This window comes from Cavia porcellus, unplaced genomic scaffold (genome assembly GCF_034190915.1).
Source record: "Cavia porcellus strain 051 isolate PalLab524CR breed Dunkin Hartley unplaced genomic scaffold, mCavPor4.1 scaffold_11, whole genome shotgun sequence".
NCBI classification, from domain to species: Eukaryota; Metazoa; Chordata; class Mammalia; order Rodentia; family Caviidae; genus Cavia; species Cavia porcellus.
In genome coordinates this window covers 46,017,519-46,024,548 of record NW_026947494.1, presented here as the reverse complement: position 1 = coordinate 46,024,548, position 7,030 = coordinate 46,017,519, and the positions used below count along the sequence as shown (strand labels likewise).

The 7,030-nt window shown below is 37.4% G+C and overlaps 1 long non-coding RNA gene across 1 annotated transcript in view; it reads right to left on the bottom strand.

Moving 5' to 3' along the window:
- Positions 1 to 399: 399 nt before the first annotated feature.
- The window catches only part of LOC134477998 (uncharacterized), a 103,075-nt gene continuing 96,444 nt past the window's right edge, over positions 400 to 7,030 (bottom strand). Inside the window, exon 2 of the long non-coding RNA XR_010050336.1 lies at positions 400 to 1,665. This is a non-coding gene — a long non-coding RNA (uncharacterized LOC134477998). The remainder of the gene's footprint in view (positions 1,666 to 7,030) is intronic.

Sequence of the window (7,030 nt, the reverse complement as noted above, 5' to 3'; positions counted from 1 at the left end):
TTGGTTTTCCTTCATACTCTGATACACCAGATCAATTCTGACAAGGGTCCACGCATGCTGAACATTCAGTTCTTATTATTGTGTGCATATGACCTTTAAAACAGAAAGCAAACCAGGTGTCCAACTTCACATGTAATGTAAATAACATTGAATGTATTCAGTAGGACTGATTGTAGTAAAAATAACATGACATTTCCAACTGAGGAATCTGCAAGGAGGCTGCTCAAATTGTGCACTTCCAAATAAATGATGCAAAACACCATTAGTACCAATGAAAATGAAGCAAACAGAATCATGAGTGTTCACTTAGGAAAAACATCTTTAAATGTAGCTAATAAGCAAAGAACAACCAGGAAATGTGACTTCTGTCTAACAAGCAATAGAAAACACCCTGCTCAATGGACATTTAATAATTGAATCTTTTTATTCCAATGGCATTTTTCACTTTTGAGCTAAAAGTATATTTTCCATGATTCACTGACAACTATGAGGAACATAAATCTAGAGTTAGACAGAGACGAGTTAGACAGATGGAAGAGGAATACATGTAGGAAGACATACACATACACCAAGACTTTGGGGAAGGGGACCGGGGAGCCAAGATCTACAGGATTGCACTAGAATGATTTCTTTTGAGGAACAATGAAGAACGAGGAGCTAAAAAGGAAAATCTGCTGCCAGAAACAGTATATTTGGCCCTGATTCTTGGTTCTTTCCAACCAGCATTTGGCTCAGTATGGAATTGGCTAAAAATGTCAGGCTGTTGAATATTTTTTTTTGCTCTAAGGCTTCTGTTGCCATAGGAACAGCCACCATCTATTTTCTGAAAGTCAGTTAATAATTAAATGTGAGAGGAAACAAATTCTGTCCCAAACTTGAATTCAGCTCACTCTTGTCTCTGATATTGCCAACAAATTCATAATACCTTTGGAACTAATCCAGGACCTAGGAAAACACTAGGTCTAGAGTCCAAACATCTATTCAGACTCCTTAGTATAAAACCATGAGATGTGATTACAAAATCACATTTCATGTGTTTGAGTACACGTTGCAGCAAGCAAACCAGAACTTGCATAAAATCACACTGAATCCAGTAGAGACAAAAGGAGTGTGCGCTTAGTCCAACAATGCTGACATTGTTTAGAACTTTCCTAGAACTCTTCTTTATGACAATCCCTTCAGAGTCAATTGAAAAGCTCCACTGAGAAGTCCATAATCTAATCTTATAGACATGCAGTAGATGGTTTTATATCATTCCTAAAGTCCACTGTGGTTCCAGAGTCAGAAAAAAAAAGAAATAGTCTTGTTTAAACAAGCAGCAGAAATAACAAATCATCCTTACAAATCATGCCCCACCCCACACCCATAAGGATCGCTATTATCAAGAAAATAGAAAACAACAATTGGTGAGGAGGACATAGAAACACTGGAATGCTTGTGCACTGCTGAAGGGCTTCCAAAATGAAATAGCTGATATAGAAGACAACACAATATTTCTTGAAAAAAATAAAAGATAGATTGTCAGGTTTTGAAATTGTTATAATTTCTTCTTCTTCTTCTTCTTCTTCTTCTTCTTCTTCTTCTTCTTCTTCTTCTTCTTCTTCATTTCTTATTCTTCTCTTCTCCTCCTCTTCTTCTCCTTCTTCTTTTTTCTTTCTTTTTATCCTTGAGTAAAATGGATTTGTACAAAAGAAAAAACACATTATATTCAAAGTAATAAATAAAATAAAACAGAATTACCATGTGGTCCAGAAATGTCACAATATTAATACATCAAAGTTCATAGCAGCATCATTCACAGTTGTTAAAACACTGTATGACCTAAATGATCATGGGCAGATGAACAAATAGACAAAATATGGCATACACATGCAATTGAATTATTCAGCCTCAAAAAAGGAATAAAATCCTGGCACTTTCTACAATATGAATACACCTTGAAAACATTACACTAAGTAAAACAAACCAAAAAAACAGACATAAAATGACAAATATTGTGCAATTTCCCTCATAGGAGGTACACAGAGTAGTCAAATTCACAGAGACAGAATACAGAGTGGTGGCTGTCAGAGTCACAAGGGGAAGAGAGAGAGGAATCATGACTTAATTAGCACAGAGTGTCTGTTTGGGGAGGTAGGAAAATGGAATGGAAAGTGATGCTGGTTGTACAACATTGTGTATCTACCTACTGCCAGTATTATACTTAAAAATATTACAATGATAAGTTTGATTAGTTATATTCTATCACAATCTTACTGGCTACAGAAGTCAAGCCAGGAGTATCGTGAGCATCTTCAAACCTGCCAGCTCTTATTCACAGTTCTCACCACTACCACCTGGCACACAGAAGTTTTCCAAGGTCCATCCAGATGCTTAAAGTGAAATTAGTTTTCCTGTCACTCTTAATCGGATCCTGACTTTTACTAAGGAAAAAGAGAAGCAACTTCTCAGCCACGAGATTCTGTCTAAACTAGCATGGTCAGATTTAGCAAAGAAAAACAGCTAAATCTGAACTTTAGGTAAGAATGTATAAGAATGACTTAATGTTACATACTGCAAATTTAATTTATACTAAAATAAAATTTTTGGTATTTTCCTGAAGTTCAAATTGAACTGGGCATCTTGTGTTTTATCTGACAATCCTAACCATAAATGAACTGCTCCTAATCAATGACATTGTCACTTGCCTTGGGAAAAAAATGACTGAAAGTCCATCACAGCCAGTGTCTGCAATACTTGGATTTATGCCATACTGTTATCAAACCATCATGAGCAGAAAACAGAAAATGAAACACAGATCTATTCTCTGCCCTTGTCTCCCATGATGCAACACTCAACACATTTCCCAAATCCAACCCTTCAACCCTTATCCTGAGGTTAAGTAATATTCCATTCTACCCATCAGCTTAACTCTCCATGGGGTCTGGAGCTACAGGAGCCTGGTGGATTGTTTCAGACCTCCCTAATTGCTCATTAAATTTAGAAATATCACATTGAAAAGCTGTTTACCATATCGTTGGGAGCTCTCTAACCCAAATACATCTATAATGATTTCCAGCAACAGGAAGGCCATTTTAAAAGCATCATTGCCAAGTTTTTCTGTACATACTCCCCCAGGGATCTTACACACACAGTACAATTCTCAAGTAAACTTATTGAAAATAACAACACAGTCTCCAATTTATACCTAAAGAAACAGAATGACCTTCTCAGCCACTGGTCCACTCTAAATCCATTGTATCCATCTCTCCACCTGCCTTTCCATGTCCTTTATGTGTTTCTTTTTCTAAAATCAGGAGCTATAATCAGTCATGTTTACACTTTCTGTCTTGATTTGCTTGTTCTCCCAGGCTTGTTAATCCCTACCGTTACACACACACACACAAAATAAAATATTCCAAAATATAAGAAAAATACGGAATTTGCCATGTGGGTAATTTGCCCTTTTCTGTGCCACCAAAACGTTACCTATTGAAGGGGCCAAGCCTCAGCGGACACAGAAGAGTATGGATCTCTCCAGAAAGCCCACTGTGTTGTTGGTTCCCCAGCAGAGACACATGCCACTCAATCCCACAAGGACCTGTAGCGTTCCCATTGCACACAAAGCACAACTGCAGCCAAGGGATCAACCAACACGTTGTCACTGCTCACAGGTATTGGTGAACTCAGAATGAAGTGGGAAAGGTCTTTCCTGCTGTGGCATGAAAGCATCTGGTTGGCTCTTATAAGTTTTCCCCTTTTCTTCTTGTTTTACCCTGTTCCTTTAAAGGATCTTGGTCTTCCTTGCATTCGTCCACATTTTTCCCATGGTTTCAAGTCTCACATCTATATTGAGTCCACTGAATTTTTCACCCTGTCCAAATTCCCAATGGGCATCTCTATCTGGATATTTGTTCCAAAATTACTATGCTTCAAGCCTCACATAGCAGCTTTCTCCCAGGTTCTTGTTCCTGTCACCCTTGTGTCAATGGCCAACTATATGCCAAACAGTACAGAGTCTAAAACTCTCTCCCTCATTCCTCTCTGCATGTAGTTACAATATTCAGCCAGTCCCACTGTCTTCAATGTCTCCTATAAATGCCTTCTACATTCCCACTATCCTTGATTTGGCTTTCTCCCCCATCACCAAATGTATGGGCTACTGTATTTTCGTAAATGCTACCTTTCCTCCAAACTCTCTGTTCTTAAATGCACTTTTCAAATTCCTTTCAAACCTAAATCTGACACTCAATACCCTCCTAAAGCAAAACTCACAATGTCTCTACCCTGCCTAGAAAAAAAATAATCCTTGGAATGAAAGACAGGGCTCTGTCATCTAGCTCTAGCCCCAAGCTAATACATGCTAAGCATACGGTCTACCGCTGAGCCACATCCCCAGCACCTTCTAACTTCATTTTTAGCTTTTTCTTCCATTACTGCCCTAAATGCCCTCTGCTTAGGCCATACAAAGACTTTTCTCCATGAATGTTCATGTAACTCCTTGCTTCTGTCTCCTTCTTTTAGACTGCTTTTCTCTCTTGGTAGGATAATAACCTTAAAATAAAACACCTGAATTTAAATGCATTTGTGTGATATTGGTTATATTACACTTACCCCAATTCGTCTTTTGAAATGGGGACAATTTATATGTACTTCATGAAGATTTGAGGGCCAGGGGTTTAGCTCAGTGGCACAAGTGCCTGCCTGGCAAGTGTAAGGTCATGAGTATAATCCCTGGTACAAATAAAAAAAAAAAAATACTGATAACCTCATGAAGATTTTGAAAGACTTAAGAGATAATACATATAAAAGAGCTTACCTGCTTGACATGTTCAAAGTTTAGTTTCTGTCACTGTTACTGTTTTTAATTTACTTACGTTAATCATTTACAATTCATCTTTCAAGGCCCTAATAAAATGGCCTTTTCCATAGGCACTTGCCCAAAGCTACTTTTCATTCTTCCCTCCAACCCTCACCAGTAAGTGTACCACTCGATCCACACATTTTCACTCTGCTTTACATTCTAATCAGTTCCCTAGGTTCTGACACACTTCCTGTATCCATCACTTCCTCATCCCTCACAAGCTTAGGTCTTCGGAGGCTCCAGCTAAAAGTTTCAGCTGAGACCTGATGTATCCAATGAAACTCGTTCAGACCTAATCTTCTTACTGACCACATTGCTCTCAATACTACTTGAAGGCATAAAAAGCTTTTCATTTTCTATTTTTGTTCCCATTGCTATAGTAAATGACTGGTTCTTCCTCATTTCTCTGCTCTTGGAATTCGCTCCTATTTATATTAAACTCTTACTTAATGACAATTTCTTTAATTTTTTTAAATACTTGCATTTTCTAATTCCCTAAAAATCATAGCTTTCCCCTAGATTTTCCTTAAAATCTATGAGACCCACCTAATAGTGATGTTTTTTAAAAGATTTGAGAAGAGTTAGAATAACAAAAAAATAGAAGATAGATAACTACGCATTATACATTTGGGTCTGTTGAGAGCTCCCAATTTAATACAATATATATCATCCCAAAAATTTAATAAATTTTCCAAAGAAATTCATAACTAGAGATAAAATATCTTAGATGTCAAAAATTACATATTTTGTTCATTTTTCATTAAGATACAATGGCCTGCCGAACTAATACAGTTGAGCTGGACTCACTTCTAGATATATTTCTCACATTCTAATTAGCAAGTTGCCCAAAACTGATGAAAATTTTACCCAAACAAAGACTCTAGTTTCATATACTGACCTCATATGCAATATTGTCATCTTCACTAAGGTAAATCCTAAGGAAAGTGAGTACAAATGTAACCTCAATGTTTTGCCTAGATGTTTTCTTCCTCCTCAAGCATTTTCAAATTCAAAATAAAGTTAATTTACAGGAAGTTGAAAATCATTCTGTTTATTGCACACATTTGGGGGCTGTGCATACAAATATTTACTGGACTTGAAAATGCAGTGCCCTAACACAAACCATCTGACTTCAGAAAATTGAATACATACAGCAATAATTAACAACAGATGAAAATTTTACATCCTCAGAGTTCCACATTTTGAATTTAAGCAAACTCTGTAGGGTAGGTACTCATTACAGTTAGGCAAGGCTTTTGAGAAGTGTGTTTTCATTACTAAATTCTGTTTCTATAACCCCACTCAAATGTAGAGGAAAACATTATTCTCTGAAATGAAGTGTAGTTAAAAATAGAAAGTAAATTAATAGCCACTCTTTGAGATTGCCTGAGTTGAACTTTGATCCTGTCCAAGAAGTTTTGTGAAGTCTTTCTTTTATGCTAAAATGAGTGAATGGTTACATACAGCAATACAAACACCACAGCATTGAAAGTTATGAAGCTCTCTACATTCCCTAGGAAGGCAAAACAGAATTTGAACTTCAACATTATACAATGGTTATTCCCAGCTTCCATATTTCAAATCATCTAGATATTTCATGGCAATAATCATTCACAGAACTACAGGATTCTAGAATGCCACCATTTCACTTTATGAAAAAAATTATAAAGGTAAAATTTCTAATTACTTAAAACTTTGGGACAAGAATCCAGATCACCTAATTTCCTACCTCAGTGTTCCTTTGTTTCCAGAGCTACCCATGACATCACCCCTTATCTCTATTTCAATGCGGTGGGTTACAAGACCCTAAGGAGAAGGCTATATTATGGAGCCCAAATATCCAGGCAAAGGTGCCTACACCTCTCCACTGGGCAAGCCCTGAAAGTACTCAAGAGGGTGAGCCTTCTTTCCAAATACTCGTGACCAGAGAAGAGCCAGAGTTCACCATTAGGAAACCAGAGAGGGAGGGAACAAGCACTAGAGTTCTCTCAAGAGCCAGCCTGGCTGGGGAAACCCAGCTTCCACCAGAAGGAGGAAGAGTATTTGCTTCAGGCTTGAGCTGTCAACTTTTCTCAGATTAAGACTTCTAATCTCCCCCCAACCTGTGCCATTTTGGTCTTATGAACCTTAGAGCACAGAAACCAGCCTTGCCAACCAAAACTGCTGATTTACATAACTGTGAGATGA